Source organism: Neovison vison, chromosome 13 (genome assembly GCF_020171115.1).
Source record: "Neovison vison isolate M4711 chromosome 13, ASM_NN_V1, whole genome shotgun sequence".
NCBI lineage: Eukaryota > Metazoa > Chordata > Mammalia > Carnivora > Mustelidae > Neogale > Neogale vison.
Genome location: NC_058103.1, coordinates 125,135,461 through 125,151,788, shown reverse-complemented (window position 1 = coordinate 125,151,788; position 16,328 = coordinate 125,135,461). Strand labels below are relative to the sequence as shown.

General features: G+C 66.3%; 9 non-coding genes across 9 annotated transcripts; all 9 read right to left on the bottom strand.

Annotated features, from left to right (window-relative positions):
• Positions 1-1,556: 1,556 nt before the first annotated feature.
• Positions 1,557-1,637, bottom strand: LOC122895071. Its single transcript, XR_006382054.1, has one exon. It is a non-coding gene; the product is annotated as a small nucleolar RNA SNORD115 (small nucleolar RNA).
• Positions 1,638-3,217: 1,580 nt separating this feature from the next.
• Positions 3,218-3,298, bottom strand: LOC122895070. Its single transcript, XR_006382053.1, has one exon. It is a non-coding gene; the product is annotated as a small nucleolar RNA SNORD115 (small nucleolar RNA).
• Positions 3,299-4,882: 1,584 nt separating this feature from the next.
• Positions 4,883-4,963, bottom strand: LOC122895069. The gene has a single exon (XR_006382052.1). It is a non-coding gene; the product is annotated as a small nucleolar RNA SNORD115 (small nucleolar RNA).
• A 1,580-nt stretch (positions 4,964-6,543) lies between these two features.
• On the bottom strand, positions 6,544-6,624 carry LOC122895117. The gene has a single exon (XR_006382100.1). It is a non-coding gene; the product is annotated as a small nucleolar RNA SNORD115 (small nucleolar RNA).
• A 1,586-nt stretch (positions 6,625-8,210) lies between these two features.
• Positions 8,211-8,291, bottom strand: LOC122895068. The gene has a single exon (XR_006382051.1). It is a non-coding gene; the product is annotated as a small nucleolar RNA SNORD115 (small nucleolar RNA).
• Positions 8,292-9,870: 1,579 nt separating this feature from the next.
• Positions 9,871-9,951, bottom strand: LOC122895067. The gene has a single exon (XR_006382050.1). It is a non-coding gene; the product is annotated as a small nucleolar RNA SNORD115 (small nucleolar RNA).
• A 1,587-nt stretch (positions 9,952-11,538) lies between these two features.
• Positions 11,539-11,619, bottom strand: LOC122894942. Its single transcript, XR_006381931.1, has one exon. It is a non-coding gene; the product is annotated as a small nucleolar RNA SNORD115 (small nucleolar RNA).
• A 1,578-nt stretch (positions 11,620-13,197) lies between these two features.
• On the bottom strand, positions 13,198-13,278 carry LOC122895066. The gene has a single exon (XR_006382049.1). It is a non-coding gene; the product is annotated as a small nucleolar RNA SNORD115 (small nucleolar RNA).
• A 1,584-nt stretch (positions 13,279-14,862) lies between these two features.
• Positions 14,863-14,943, bottom strand: LOC122895065. The gene has a single exon (XR_006382048.1). It is a non-coding gene; the product is annotated as a small nucleolar RNA SNORD115 (small nucleolar RNA).
• Positions 14,944-16,328: the final 1,385 nt, after the last annotated feature.

Below are 16,328 nucleotides of genomic sequence, written 5' to 3'. Positions count from 1 at the left end.
TCGCACCCAGACCCCGCTTACCGGGGCCGCGTGCCGGACTGCGCCATGCGCCGGGGTCCTGAGACATTGGACCTGTGGGCAGGGCTGGGCCAGGCAAGACGAGCTGGTGCGGGCGATCTCCTCGATGGTGGATGGGCTGCTGAGGAGAGACGGAGAGACCAGCTGTCCAAACGCCCTGGTCTGGGGCCCCGGCCAGACGGCCGAGGGCTACCTTTCCCAAAGACCTGGCCGGTGGCGGCCGGGCATATGGCCGACCCACGCACGGCTGATGAGCGCACAGACGGAACAGGGCCCAGGGTGCCAGCTGCCCTTACCTGGGCATCCCCAAACAAGGGAGATCGAGGCCCCTGGGCGAGCCCAGCCGTCGGCAGAACGGCACGTGAGCATGGCACGGAGCACAGGGTTTCGACGGGTCCCCGCTGTCTCCCGTGGACGTGAGCTGAGGGGGGCGGTCAGGGACTGTGGGCCGGGACGCCGTCCACCCACACCTGGTCCCACCTGGGATCCAAGGATCGGAGCCCCTACCCTGGAAGCCCAAGGTGGCTCGGGCCCAGGGCTGCCCCAGGGCCGAGCACTGAATGCCAGGTCACTGTCCACCACGACGGCCAGGCACACCGCCCACTGGCCGCCCCGGGCGAGGGTCCGGACTCTCGCCGTGCAGCGCCGCTTCGTCAGGACCCGGTCCCGGGTGCTTGAGAGTCTCAGGGGAGAGGCTCCGACGCAATGGCTGATAGGGCCTGGAACTCGCAGATCCTACCCCTCGGCCCAGTGGTACCTGGCTGTCTGGCGAGCACAAGGAATCCTCCTGCGCTTTTCGGAAGCAGCCTGGCGGGGTCTCAAGCGCCTTGGGCGTCTGCGCTGGGGGACCGGAGCTCAGGCCTCGTCAGCCCGCCGAAACATGCCAAGTCCCGGGCCTCGAGCAGCACTTAGTGGCTGAAGGTCACAGAAGCTTCTGAGACCACGGGTCTCACGTGCCCTACGTTCCTGGGCCCACGGGACACGCCCGGATGGGTCAGGAGGCCTCAGGGGCACCTGGGCCTATGGCGGCCACTCCACGCTTTCCAGGACTTGCCAGCCACCCGGCCCCACGTTCGCGTTCCCTGCACCTGGGATGGCTCAAGGGCACCCGCTCACGGGGAGGTCAACTTCGTCTGGACAACGAGGACCACCACCCCAAGCCCAGGGCCTGCTGCAGAGTCACTGCTGGGCTACCCGCTTCCCAAGGCGTATCGGGCCTCCCTCCAAGCCCAGAGGCTTCCGCTCACCTATGTTGCTTGTCGACACACCTAGAACCTTGCCAGCCAGGCCCGCCGAAGGACACGAGGGGACGAGGAGGGCCAAGCCATGGCTCCCGGGGAGCTGTCCTGGGAAGAGGATTGGGACGGTGGGCAAGCATGAGTGCCGGAACAGCCCCGTGGGCACCCGCAGGTGCGCCTACGTTCGGGGCCCAACGCAGAGACGTTCGAGAGTTCCTTCTCCTCTAGAGCCCAGCTGCAGTGAGCCCTCAAGGCCCCGAGGGTCTGCGGGATGCTGATCCCCGCACGGTCCTCTGCACTGGGCCTCAGCGTAATCCTATTGAGCATGATTTTTAGGTCATCATCGCTCTTCGAGACCATATGAGTTCTCATCATTGACCCAAGCGAGCCGGGGGCGACGCGTGAGGTCCCTGCCCACCCACAACGCGCTTACCGAGGGAGCGATCGGGGCAGGCCCATGCCCCGGCGATCTGAGACACGGGCCATTTGGGCGGGGCTGGGAGAAGCAAGACTTGGTCGTCAAGGCGAGATCCTCCCTTGGGAAGGGGTTTCTAAGGACAGAGGGAGAGGCCATCTATCAGAGGGGCCTGCTCTGTGGCACGTGCCCCATGCGGCCACGATGGGTCACGCCCGAAGCCCTGGCCGCTGCTGGCCAGGCGTGTGGATGAAGGACCCAAGGCTCGGCGCCGCAAGCAAGGAACAGGGCCCTGGGAGGCCGCTGTCCATCCCTGGGCCTCCAGAAAGAGTGGATATCAGGGCCCCTGTGGGAGCCACCCCTCGCTGAGAAAGGCCCCAGGACGTTGCCGGGAAAGCTGGGTTATCGATGCCTAACACCTCGATGCCTACCGGGGCCCCAAGCCAACGGGGGCGGCCCCAGAACGTACGGCCAGGAAGACGCCGTCCCCAGATTGGCCCGGCTGTCGTCCATGCATCCGGGCGCTGGCACTCGAAGCCAACGTTCGCCCCCATGCCCAGATGGTAAAGGTCTGGAGTGGGAGTCGCGGGTCACGGTATCCCAACAGCGCAAGGCAGGAGACCACTGCCCTGCCCTGCAACGGGGTCCTGAGTCTCCCCGCGTGGCGGCCCCTCCTCTTGGGCCACGGAGGACAGGCTCTCGCCCAGTGCCCGCTGGGGCCTGGGGCTCGCCCATTCTTGCCCAAGGCCAGCCAAACCATGCTCAATCGTCAGCCCAAGGAAAGAGGGAGGGCTGTACTTCAGCAGCCTCCCAGGCTCCCAACGTCCTTGGGAGTCTGGTTCATAGGGCAGGAGCTCTGCCCTCTCCAGCCCCAAGCAACATGCGCTGGGGTTGCCTCGAGCAATCACCACTGGCTCAGGGGGACAGAAGCCCCTGACGCCAAGGATCCTCCGACCCGTCTCCTCGCGGGCCCACAGGACACAAAGGGAGGTCCAAGGAGGCCTCAGGGGCACGCCGATCGATGGCAGCATCCCCTCGGGATCCAGTCGTGCCAGTCACGTGGCCCAACGTTCACATTCCCTGACCTGGGATGGCTCAAGGGAGCCTGTTCACGGGCAAGCCAACTTGGTGTGGACAACGGGGGCCCCCACCCCTAGCACAGCGGTGGAGCCAGTGCCCCTGCCGTGACTGGGGCCTCGCGGACTGCGCCCATGGCCCCTGCCGTCTCCCGCCAGGCCCAGAGTCTCCCACTCACCTGTCTTGGGCAACGCTGCGCCTACCACCTGGCGCCCAAGGCACGCTGCAAGACACAAGGAGACAAGGGTTCGTGAGGCATGGCTCCCGAGGAGCTGTCCTCGGAGGGGGATTCGTTCTCTAGGCCGGTGGCCTGCCTCAACACCTCGAGGGGCCCCCGACGTGCACGGGCGGTCCAGGGCAGGAGCAGGGATCCCCGAGGGATCCTTGGCCTCAAGCTCCCAACTGCAGCGCCCCTCCAGGGTCCCGAGGCTCCGGGGGATGCTGAGATCCCGCCACAGACGCCTGCATTGGGCCTCAGCGTAATCCTATTGAGCATGATTTTTAGGTCATCATCGCTCTTCGAGACCATATGAGTTCTCATCATTGACCCAAGCAAGTTGGTGGCGATGCGTGTGGTGCCGTCGCACCCAGACCCCGCTTACCGGGGCCGCGTGCCGGACTGCGCCATGCGCCGGGGTCCTGAGACATTGGACCTGTGGGCAGGGCTGGGCCAGGCAAGACGAGCTGGTGCGGGCGATCTCCTCGATGGTGGATGGGCTTCTGAGGAGAGACGGAGAGACCAGCTGTCCAAACGCCCTGGTCTGGGGCCCCGGCCAGACGGCCGAGGGCTACCTTTCCCAAAGACCTGGCCGGTGGCGGCCGGGCATATGGCCGACCCACCCACGGCTGATGTGCGCACAGACGGAGCAGGGCCCAGGGTGCCAGCTGCCCTTACCTGGGCATCCCCAAACAAGGGAGATCGAGGCCCCTGGGCGAGCACAGCCGTCGGCAGAACTGCACGTGAGCTTGGCACGGAGCACAGGGTTTCGACGCGTCCCCGCTGTCTCCCGTGGACGTGAGCTGAGGGGGGCGGTCAGGGACTGTGGGCCGGGACGCCGCCCACCCACACCTGGTCCCACCTGGGAGCCAAGGATCGGAGCCCCTACACTGGAAGCCCAAGTTGGCTCGGGCCCAGGGCTGCCCCAGGGCCGAGCACTGAATGCCAGGTCACTGTCCACCACGACGGCCAGGCACACCGCCCACTGGCCGCCCCGGGCGAGGGTCCGGACTCTCGCCGTGCAGCGCCGCTTCGTCAGGACCCATCCCGGGTGCTTGAGAGTCTCAGGGGAGAGGCTCCGACGCAATGGCTGATAGGGCCTGGAACTCGCAGATCCTACCCCTAGGCCCAGTGGTACCTGGCTGTCTGGCGAGCTCAAGGAATCCTCCTGCGCTTTTCGGAAGCAGCCTGGCGGGGTCTCCAGCACTTGGGCGTCTGCGCTGGGGGACCGGAGCTCAGGCCTCGTCAGCCCGCCGAAACATGCCAAGTCCCGGGCCTCGAGCAGCACCCAGTGGCTGAAGGACACAGAAGCTTCTGAGACCACGGGTCTCACGTGCCCTACGTTCCTGGGCCCACGGGACATCCCGGATGGGTCAGGAGGCCTCAGGGGCACCTGGGCCTATGGCGGCCACTCCGCGCTTTCCAGGAATTGCCAGCCACCCGGCCCCACGTTCGCGTTCCCTGCACCTGGGATGGCTCAAGGGCACCCGCTCACGGGGAGGTCAACGACGTCTGCACAACGAGGACCGCCACCCCAAGCCCAGGGCCTGCTGCAGAGTCACTGCTGGGCTACCCGCTTCCCAAGGCGTCTCGGGCCTCCCTCCAAGCCCAGAGGCTTCCGCTCACCTATGTTGCTTGTCGACGCACCGAGAACCTTGCCAGCCAGGCCCGCCGAAGGACACGAGGGGACGAGGAGGGCCAAGCCATGGCTCCCGGGGAGCTGTCCTGGGAAGAGGATTGGGACGGTGGGCAAGCATGAGTGCCGGAACAGCCCCGTGGGCACCCGCAGGTGCGCCTACGTTCCGGGCCCAACGCAGAGACGCTCGAGAGTTCCTTCTCCTCTAGCGCCCAGCTGCAGCGAGCCCTCAATGCCCCGAGGGTCTGCGGGATGCTGATCCCCGCACGGTCCTCTGCACTGGGCCTCAGCGTAATCCTATTGAGCATGATTTTTAGGTCATCATCGCTCTTCGAGACCATATGAGTTCTCATCATTGACCCAAGCGAGCCGGGGGCGACGCGTGAGGTCCCTGCCCACCCACAACGCGCTTACCGAGGGAGCGATCGGGGCAGGCCCATGCCCCGGCGATCTGAGACACGGGCCCTTTGGGCGGGGCTGGGAGAAGCAAGACTTGGTCGTCAAGGCGAGATCCTCCCTTGGGAAGGTGTTTCTAAGGACAGAGGGAGAGGCCCTCTATTAGAGGGGCCTGCTTCGTGGCACGTTCCCCATGCGGCCACGATGGGTCACGCCCGAAGCCCTTGCCGCTGCTGGCCAGGCGTGTGGATGAAGGACCCAAGGCTCGGCGCCGCAAGCAAGAAACAGGGCCCTGGGAGGCCGCTGTCCATCCCTGGGCCTCCAGAAAGAGTGGATATCAGGGCCACTGTGGGAGCCACCCCTTGCTGAGAAAGGCCCCAGGACGTGGCCGGGAACCCTGGGTTATCGATGCCTAACACCTCGATGCCTACCGGGGCCCCAAGACAACGGGGGCGTCCCCAGAACGTACGGCGAGGAAGACGCCTACCCCAGATTGGCCCGGCTGTCGACCATGCATCCGGGCGCTGGCACTCGCAGCCAACGTTCGCCCCCATGCCCAGATGGTAAAGGTCTGGAGTGGGAGTCGCGGGTGACGGTCTCCCAACAGCGCAAGGCAGGAGACCACTGCCCTGCCCTGCAACAGGGTCCTGAGTCTCCCCGCGTGGCGGCCCCTCCTCTTGGGCCTGGGAGGACAGGCTCTCGCCCAGTGCCCGCTGGGGCCTGGGGCTCGCCCATTCTTGCCCAAGGCCAGCCAAACCATGCTCAATCGTCAGCCCAAGGAAACAGGGAGGGCTGTACTTCAGCAGCCTCCCAGGCTCCCAACGTCCTTGGGAGTCTGGTTCATAGGGCAGGAGCTCTGCCCTCTCCAGCCCCAAGCAACATGCGCTGGGGTTGCCTCGAGCAACCACCACTGGCTCAGGGGGACAGAAGCCCCTGACGCCAAGGGTCCTCCGACCCGTCTCCTCGCGGGCCCACAGGACACAAAGGGAGGTCCAAGGAGGCCTCAGGGGCACGCCGATCGATGGCGGCATCCACCCGGGATCCAGTCTTGCCAGTCACGCGGCCCAACGTTCACATTCCCTGACCTGGGATGTCTGAAGGGAGCCTGTTCACGGGCAAGCGAACGCGGTGTGGACAACGGGGGCCCCCACCCCTAGCACAGCGGTGGAGCCAGTGCCCCTGCAGTGACTGAGGCCTCGCGGACTGCGCCCATGGCGCCTGCCGTCTCCCGCCAGGCCCAGAGTCTCCCACTCACCTGTCTTGGGCAACGCTGCGCCTACCACCTGGCGCCCAAGGCACGCTGCAAGACACAAGGAGACAAGGGTTCGTGAGGCATGGCTCCCGAGGAGCTGTCCTCGGAGGGGGATTCGGTCTCTAGGCCGGTGGCCTGCCTCAACACCTCGAGGGGCCCCCGACGTGCACGGGCGGTCCAGGGCAGGAGCAGGGATCCCCGAGGGATCCTTGGCCTCAAGCTCCCAACTGCAGCGCCCCTCCAGGGTCCCGAGGCTCCGGGGGATGCTGAGATCCCGCCACAGACGCCTGCATTGGGCCTCAGCGTAATCCTATTGAGCATGAGTTTTAGGTCATCATCGCTCTTTGAGACCATATGAGTTCTCATCATTGACCCAAGCAAGTTGGTGGCGATGCGTGCGGTCCCGTCGCACCCAGACCCCGCTTACCGGGGCCGCGTGCCGGACTGCGCCATGCGCCGGGGTCCTGAGACATTGGACCTGTGGGCAGGGCTGGGCCAGGCAAGACGAGCTGGTGCGGGCGATCTCCTCGATGGTGGATGGGCTTCTGAGGAGAGACGGAGAGACCAGCTGTCCAAACGCCCTGGTCTGGGGCCCCGGCCAGACGGCCGAGGGCTACCTTTCCCAAAGACCTGGCCGGTGGCGGCCGGGCATATGGCCGACCCACCCACGGCTGATGTGCGCACAGACGGAGCAGGGCCCAGGGTGCCAGCTGCCCTTACCTGGGCATCCCCAAACAAGGGAGATCGAGGCCCCTGGGCGAGCCCAGCCGTCGGCAGAACGGCACGTGAGCATGGCACGGAGCACAGGGTTTCGACGGGTCCCCGCTGTCTCCCGTGGACGTGAGCTGAGGGGGACGGTCAGGGACTGTGGGCCGGGACGCCGTCCACCCACACCTGGTCCCACCTGGGATCCAAGGATCAGAGCCCATACCCTGGAAGCCCAAGGTGGATCGGGCCCAGGGCTGCCCCAGGGCCGAGCACTGAATGCCAGGTCACTGTCCACCACGACGGCCAGGCTCACCGCCCACTGGCCGCCCCGGGCGAGGGTCCGGACTCTCGCCGTGCAGCGCCGCTTCGTCAGGACCCATCCCGGGTGCTTGAGAGTCTCAGGGGAGAGGCTCCGACGCAATGGCTGATAGGGCCTGGAACTCGCAGATCCTACCCCTCGGCCCAGTGGTACCTGGCTGTCTGGCGAGCACAAGGAATCCTCCTGCGCTTTTCGGAAGCAGCCTGGCGGGGTCTCAAGCGCCTTGGGCGTCTGCGCTGGGGGACCGGAGCTCAGGCCTCGTCAGCCCGCCGAAACATGCCAAGTCCGGGGCCTCGAGCAGCACCCAGTGGCTGAAGGACACAGAAGCTTCTGAGACCACGGGTCTCACGTGCCCTACGTTCCTGGGCCCACGGGACACGCCCGGATGGGTCAGGAGGCCTCAGGGGCACCTGGGCCTATGGCGGCCACTCCACGCTTTCCAGGACTTGCCAGCCACCCGGCCCCACGTTCGCGTTCCCTGCACCTGGGATGGCTCAAGGGCACCCGCTCACGGGGAGGTCAACGACGTCTGCACAACGAGGACCGCCACCCCAAGCCCAGGGCCTGCTGCAGAGTCACTGCTGGGCTACCCGCTTCCCAAGGCCTCTCGGGCCTCCCTCCAAGCCCAGAGGCTTCCGCTCACCTATGTTGCTTGTCGACACACCGAGAACCTTGCCAGCCAGGCCCGCCGAAGGACACGAGGGGACGAGGATGGCGAAGCCATGGCTCCCGGGGAGCTGTCCTGGGAAGAGGATTGGGACGGTGGGCAAGCATGAGTGCCGGAACAGCCCCGTGGGCACCCGCAGGTGCGCCTACGTACCGGGCCCAACGCAGAGACGCTCGAGAGTTCCTTCTCCTCTAGCGCCCAGCTGCAGTGAGCCCTCAATGCCCCGAGGGTCTGCGGGATGCTGATCCCCGCACGGTCCTCTGCACTGGGCCTCAGCGTAATCCTATTGAGCATGATTTTTAGGTCATCATCGCTCTTCGAGACCATATGAGTTCTCATCATTGACCCAAGCGAGCCGGGGGCGACGCGTGAGGTCCCTGCCCACCCACAACGCGCTTACCGAGGGAGCGATCGGGGCAGGCCCATGCCCCGGCGATCTGAGACACGGGCCCTTTGGGCGGGGCTGGGAGAAGCAAGACTTGGTAGTCAAGGCGAGATCCTCCCTTGGGAAGGGGTTTCTAAGGACAGAGGGAGAGGCCATCTATCAGAGGGGCCTGCTCTGTGGCACGTGCCCCATGCGGCCACGATGGGTCACGCCCGAAGCCCTGGCCGCTGCTGGCCAGGCGTGTGGATGAAGGACCCAAGGCTCGGCGCCGCAAGCAAGGAACAGGACCCTGTGAAGCCGCTGTCCATCCCTGCGCCTCCAGAAAGAGTGGATATCAGGGCCCCTGTGGGAGCCACCCCTTGCTGAGAAAGGCCCCAGGACGTTGCCGGGAAAGCTGGGTTATCGATGCCTAAACCTCGATGCCTACCGGGGCCCCAAGCCAACGGGGGCGGCCCCAGAACGTACGGCCAGGAAGACGCCGACCCCAGATTGGCCCGGCTGTCGTCCATGCATCCGGGCGCTGGCACTCGAAGCCAACGTTCACCCCCATGCCCAGATGGTAAAGGTCTGGAGTGGGAGTCGCGGGTCACGGTATCCCAACAGCGCAAAGCAGGAGACCACTGCCCTGCCCTGCAACGGGGTCCTGAGTCTCCCCGCGTGGCGGCCCCTCCTCTTGGGCCACGGAGGACAGGCTCTCGCCCAGTGCCCGCTGGGGCTTGGGGCTCGCCCATTCTTGCCCAAGGCCAGCCAAACCATGCTCAATCGTCAGCCCAAGGAAACAGGGAGGGCTGTACTTCAGCAGCCTCCCAGGCTCCCAACGTCCTTGGGAGTCTGGTTCATAGGGCAGGAGCTCTGCCCTCTCCAGCCCCAAGCAACATGCGCTGGGGTTGCCTCGAGCAACCACCACTGGCTCAGGGGGACAGAAGCCCCTGACGCCAAGGGTCCTCCAACCTGTCTCCTCGCGGGCCCACAGGACACAAAGGGAGGTCCAAGGAGGCCTCAGGGGCACGCCGATCGATGGCGGCATCCACCCGGGATCCAGTCTTGCCAGTCACGCGGCCCAACGTTCACATTCCCTGACCTGGGATGTCTGAAGGGAGCCTGTTCACGGGCAAGCGAACGCGGTGTGGACAACGGGGGCCCCCACCCCTAGCACAGCGGTGGAGCCAGTGCCCCTGCCGTGACTGAGGCCTCGCGGACTGCGCCCATGGCGCCTGCCGTCTCCCGCCAGGCCCAGAGTCTCCCACTCACCTGTCTTGGGCAACGCTGCGCCTACCACCTGGCGCCCAAGGCACGCTGCAAGACACAAGGAGACAAGGGTTCGTGAGGCATGGCTCCCGAGGAGCTGTCCTCGGAGGGGGATTCGGTCTCTAGGCCGGTGGCCTGCCTCAACACCTCGAGGGGCCCCCGACGTGCACGGGCGGTCCAGGGCAGGAGCAGGGATCCCCGAGGGATCCTTGGCCTCAAGCTCCCAACTGCAGCGCCCCTCCAGGGTCCCGAGGCTCCGGGGGATGCTGAGATCCAGCCACAGAAGCCTGCATTGGGCCTCAGCGTAATCCTATTGAGCATGATTTTTAGGTCATCATCGCTCTTCGAGACCATATGAGTTCTCATCATTGACCCAAGCAAGTTGGTGGCGATGCGTGCGGTCCCGTCGCACCCAGACCCCGCTTACCGGGGCCGCGTGCCGGACTGCGCCATGCGCCGGGGTCCTGAGACATTGGACCTGTGGGCAGGGCTGGGCCAGGCAAGACGAGCTGGTGCGGGCGATCTCCTCGATGGTGGATGGGCTGCTGAGGAGAGACGGAGAGACCAGCTGTCCAAACGCCCTGGTCTGGGGCCCCGGCCAGACGGCCGAGGGCTACCTTTCCCAAAGACCTGGCCGGTGGCGGCCGGGCATATGGCCCACCCACCCACGGCTGATGTGCGCACAGACGGAGCAGGGCCCAGGGTGCCAGCTGCCCTTACCTGGGCATCCCCAAACAAGGGAGATCGAGGCCCCTGGGCGAGCCCAGCCGTCGGCAGAACGGCACGTGAGCATGGCACGGAGCACAGGGTTTCGACGGGTCCCCGCTGTCTCCCGTGGACGTGAGCTGAGGGGGGCGGTCAGGGACTGTGGGCCGGGACGCCGTCCACCCACACCTGGTCCCACCTGGGATCCAAGGATCGGAGCCCCTACCCTGGAAGCCCAAGGTGGATCGGGCCCAGGGCTGCCCCAGGGCCGAGCACTGAATGCCAGGTCACTGTCCACCACGACGGCCAGGCACACCGCCCACTGGCCGCCCCGGGCGAGGGTCCGGACTCTCGCCGTGCAGCGCCGCTTCGTCAGGACCCGGTCCCGGGTGCTTGAGAGTCTCAGGGGAGAGGCTCCGACGCAATGGCTGATAGGGCCTGGAACTCGCAGATCCTACCCCTCGGCCCAGTGGTACCTGGCTGTCTGGCGAGCACAAGGAATCCTCCTGCGCTTTTCGGAAGCAGCCTGGCGGGGTCTCAAGCGCCTTGGGCGTCTGCTGTGGGGGACCGGAGCTCAGGCCTCGTCAGCCCGCCGAAACATGCCAAGACCCGGGCCTCGAGCAGCACCCAGTGGCTGAAGGACACAGAAGCTTCTGAGACCACGGGTCTCACGTGCCCTACGTTCCTGGGCCCACGGGACACGCCCGGATGGGTCAGGAGGCCTCAGGGGCACCTGGGCCTATGGCGGCCACTCCACGCTTTCCAGGACTTGCCAGCCACCCGGCCCCACGTTCGCGTTCCCTGCACCTGGGATGGCTCAAGGGCACCCGCTCACGGGGAGGTCAACGACGTCTGGACAACGAGGACCGCCACCCCAAGCCCAGGGCCTGCTGCAGAGTCACTGCTGGGCTACCCGCTTCCCAAGGCGTATCGGGCCTCCCTCCAAGCCCAGAGGCTTCCGCTCACCTATGTTGCTTGTCGACACACCGAGAACCTTGCCAGCCAGGCCCGCCGAAGGACACGAGGGGACGAGGAGGGCCAAGCCATGGCTCCCGGGGAGCTGTCCTGGGAAGAGGATTGGGACGGTGGGCAAGCATGAGTGCCGGAACAGCCCCGTGGGCACCCGCAGGTGCGCCTACGTTCCGGGCCCAACGCAGAGACGCTCGAGAGTTCCTTCTCCTCTAGCGCCCAGCTGCAGTGAGCCCTCAATGCCCCGAGGGTCTGCGGGATGCTGATCCCCGCACGGTCCTCTGCACTGGGCCTCAGCGTAATCCTATTGAGCATGATTTTTAGGTCATCATCGCTCTTCAAGACCATATGAGTTCTCATCATTGACCCAAGCGAGCCGGGGGCGACGCGTGAGGTCCCTGCCCACCCACAACGCGCTTACCGAGGGAGCGATCGGGGCAGGCCCATGCCCCGGCGATCTGAGACACGGGCCCTTTGGGCGGGGCTGGGAGAAGCAAGACTTGGTCGTCAAGGCGAGATCCTCCCTTGGGAAGGGGTTTCTAAGGACAGAGGGAGAGGCCATCTATCAGAAGGGCCTGCTCTGTGGCACGTGCCCATGCGGCCACGATGGGTCACGCCCGAAGCCCTGGCCGCTGCTGGCCAGGCGTGTGGATGAAGGACCCAAGGCTCGGCGCCGCAAGCAAGGAACAGGGCCCTGGGAGGCCGCTGTCCATCCCTGGGCCTCCAGAAAGAGTGGATATCAGGGCCCCTGTGGGAGCCACCCCTCGCTGAGACAGGCCCCAGGACGTGGCCGGGAAAGCTGGGTTATCGATGCCTAAACCTCGATGCCTACCGGGGCCCCAAGCCAACGGGGGCGGCCCCAGAACGTACGGCCAGGAAGCCGCGGACCCCAGATTGGCCCGGCTGTCGTCCATGCATCCGGGCGCTGGCACTCGAAGCCAACGTTCGCCCCCATGCCCAGATGGTAAAGGTCTGGAGTGGGAGTCGCGGGTCACGGTATCCCAACAGCGCAAGGCAGGAGACCACTGCCCTGCCCTGCAACGGGGTCCTGAGTCTCCCCGCGTAGCGGCCCCTCCTCTTGGGCCTGGGAGGACAGGCTCTCGCCCAGTGCCCGCTGGGGCCTGGGGCTCGCCCATTCTTGCCCAAGGCCAGCCAAACCATGCTCAATCGTCAGCCCAAGGAAACAGGGAGGGCTGTACTTCAGCAGCCTCCCAGGCTCCCAACGTCCTTGGGAGTCTGGTTCATAGGGCAGGAGCTCTGCCCTCTCCAGCCCCAAGCAACATGCGCTGGGGTTGCCTCGAGCAACCACCACTGGCTCAGGGGGACAGAAGCCCCTGACGCCAAGGGTCCTCCGACCCGTCTCCTCGCGGGCCCACAGGACACAAAGGGAGGTCCAAGGAGGCCTCAGGGGCACGCCGATCGATGGCGGCATCCCCCCGGGATCCAGTCGTGCCAGTCACGCGGCCCAACGTTCACATTCCCTGACCTGGGATTTCTGAAGGGAGCCTGTTCACGGGCAAGCGAACGCGGTGTGGACAACGGGGGCCCCCACCCCTAGCACAGCGGTGGAGCCAGTGCCCCTGCCGTGACTGAGGCCTCGCGGACTGCGCCCATGGCGCCTGCGGTCTCCCGCCAGGCCCAGAGTCTCCCACTCACCTGTCTTGGGCAACGCTGCGCCTACCACCTGGCGCCCAAGGCACGCTGCAAGACACAAGGAGACAAGGGTTCGTGAGGCATGGCTCCCGAGGAGCTGTCCTCGGAGGGGGATTCTGTCTCTAGGCCGGTGGCCTGCCTCAACACCTCGAGGGGCCCCCGACGTGCACGGGCGGTCCAGGGCAGGAGCAGGGATCCCCGAGGGATCCTTGGCCTCAAGCTCCCAACTGCAGCGCCCCTCCAGGGTCCCGAGGCTCCGGAGGATGCTGAGATCCAGCCACAGACGCCTGCATTGGGCCTCAGCGTAATCCTATTGAGCATGATTTTTAGGTCATCATCGCTCTTCGAGACCATATGAGTTCTCATCATTGACCCAAGCAAGTTGGTGGCGATGCGTGCGGTCCCATCGCACCCAGACCCCGCTTACCGGGGCCGCGAGCCGGACTGCGCCATGCGCCGGGGTCCTGAGACATTGGACCTGTGGGCAGGGCTGGGCCAGGCAAGACGAGCTGGTGCGGGCGATCTCCTCGATGGTGGATGGGCTGCTGAGGAGAGACGGAGAGACCAGCTGTCCAAACGCCCTGGTCTGGGGCCCCGGCCAGACGGCCGAGGGCTACCTTTCCCAAAGACCTGGCCGGTGGCGGCCGGGCATATGGCCGACCCACGCACGGCTGATGTGCGCACAGACGGAGCAGGGCCCAGGGTGCCAGCTGCCCTTACCTGGGCATCCCCAACAAGGGAGATCGAGGCCCCTGGGCGAGCCCAGCCGTCGGCAGAACGGCACGTGAGCATGGCACGGATCACAGGGTTTCGACGGGTCCCCGCTGTCTCCCGTGGACGTGAGCTGAGGGGGGCGGTCAGGGACTGTGGGCCGGGACGCCGCCCACCCACACCTGGTCCCACCTGGGAGCCATGGATCGGAGCCCCTACCCTGGAAGCCCAAGGTGGCTCGGGCCCAGGGCTGCCCCAGAGCCGAGCACTGAATGCCAGGTCACTGTCCACCACGATGCCAGGCACACCGACCACTGGCCGCCCCGGGCGAGGGTCCGGACTCTCGCCGTGCAGCGCCGCTTCGTCAGGACCCGGTCCCGGTTGCTTGAGAGTCTCAGGGGAGAGGCTCCGACGCAATGGCTGATAGGGCCTGAAACTAGCAGATCCTACCCCTCGGCCCAGTGGTACCTGGCTGTGTGGCGAGCACAAGGAATCCTCCTGCGCTCTTCGGAAGCAGCCTGGCGGGGTCTCCAGCGCCTTGGGCGTCTGCGCTGGGGCACCGGAGCTCAGGCCTCGTCAGCCCGCCGAAACATGCCAAGTCCCGGGCCTCGAGCAGCACCCAGTGGCTGAAGGACACAGAAGCTTCTGAGACCACGGGTCTCACGTGCCCTACGTTCCTGGGCCCACGGGACACGCCCGGATGGGTCAGGAGGCCTCAGGGGCACCTGGGCCTATGGCGGCCACTCCGCGCTTTCCAGGACTTGCCAGCCACCCGGCCCCACGTTCGCGTTCCCTGCACCTGGGATGGCTCAAGGGCACCCGCACACGGGGAGGTCAACGACGTCTGCACAACGAGGACCGCCACCCCAAGCCCAGGGCCTGCTGCAGAGTCACTGCTGGGCTACCCGCTTCCCAAGGCGTCTCGGGCCTCCCTCCAATCCCAGAGGCTTCCGCTCACCTATGTTGCTTGTCGACGCACTGAGAACCTTGCCATCCAGGCCCGCCGAAGGACACGAGGGGACGAGGAGGGCCAAGCCATGGCTCCCGGGGAGCTGTCCTGGGAAGAGGATTGGGACGGTGGGCAAGCATGAGTGCCGGAACAGCCCCGTGGGCACCCGCAGGTGCGCCTACGTTCCGGGCCCAACGCAGAGACGCTCGAGAGTTCCTTCTCCTCTAGCGGCAGCTGCCCCGAGCCCTCAATGCCCCGAGGGTCTGCGGGATGCTGATCCCCGCACGGTCCTCTGCACTGGGCCTCAGCGTAATCCTATTGAGCATGATTTTTAGGTCATCATCGCTCTTCGAGACCATATGAGTTCTCATCATTGACCCAAGCGAGCCAGGGGCGACGCGTGCGTCCCGGCACACCCACAACGCGCTTACCTAGGGAGCGATCGGGGCAGGCCCATGCCCCGGCGATCTGAGACACGGGCCCTTTGGGCGGGGCTGGGAGAAGCAAGACTTGGTCGTCAAGGCGAGATCCTCCCTTGGGAAGGGGTTTCTAAGGACAGAGGGGAGGCGATATATCAGAGGGACCTGCTCCGTGGCACGTGCCCCATGCGGCCACGATGGGTCACGCCCGAAGCCCTGGCCGCTGCTGGCCAGGCGTGTGGATGAAGGACCCAAGCCTCGGCGCCGCAAGCAAGGAACAGGGCCCTGGGAGGCCGCTGTCCATCCCTGGGCCTCCAGAAAGAGTGGATATCAGGGCCCCTGTGGGAGCCACCGCTTGCTGAGAAAGGCCCCAGGACGTGGCCGGGAAAGCTGGGTTATCGATGCCTAACACCTCGATGCCTACCGGGGCCCCAAGACAACGGGGGCGGCCCCAGAACGTACGGCCAGGAAGACGCCGACCCCAGATTGGCCAGGCTGTCGTCCATGCATCCGGGCGCTGGCACTCGAAGCCAACGTTCGCCCCCATGCCCAGATGGTAAAGGTCTGGAGTGGGAGTCGCGGGTCACGGTCTCCCAACAACGCAAGGCAGGAGACCACTGCCCTGCCCTGCAACGGGGTCCTGAGTCTCCCCGCGTGGCGGCCCCTCCTCTTGGGCCTGGGAGGACAGGCTCTCGCCCAGTGCCCGCTGGGGCCTGGGGCTCGCCCATTCGTGCCCAAGGCCAGCCAAACCATGCTCAATCGTCAGCCCAAGGAAACAGGGAGGGCTGTACTTCAGCAGCCTCCCAGGCTCCCAACGTCCTTGGGATTCTGGTTCATAGGGCAGGAGCTCTGCCCTCTCCAGCCCCAGGCAACATGCGCTGGGGTTGCCTCGAGCAACCACCACTGGCTCAGGGGGACAGAAGCCCCTGACGCCAAGGGTCCTCCGACCCGTCTCCTCGCGGGCCCACAGGACACAAAGGGAGGTCCAAGGAGGCCTCAGGGACACGCCGATCGATGGCGGCATCCCCCCGGGATCCAGTCTTGCCAGTCACGCGGCCCAACGTTCACATTCCCTGACCTGGGATGGCTCAAGGGAGCCTGTTCACGGGCAAGCCAACGCGGTGTGGACAACGGGGGCCCCCACCCCTAGCACAGCGGTGGAGCCAGTGCCCATGCCGTGACTGGGGCCTCGCGGACTGTGCCCATGGCGCCTGCCATCACCCGCCAGGCCCAGAGTCTCCCACTCACCTGTCTTGGGCAACGCTGCGCCTACCACCTGGCGCCCAAGGCACGCTGCAAGACACAAGGAGACAAGGGTTCGTGAGGCATGGCTCCTGAGGAGCTGT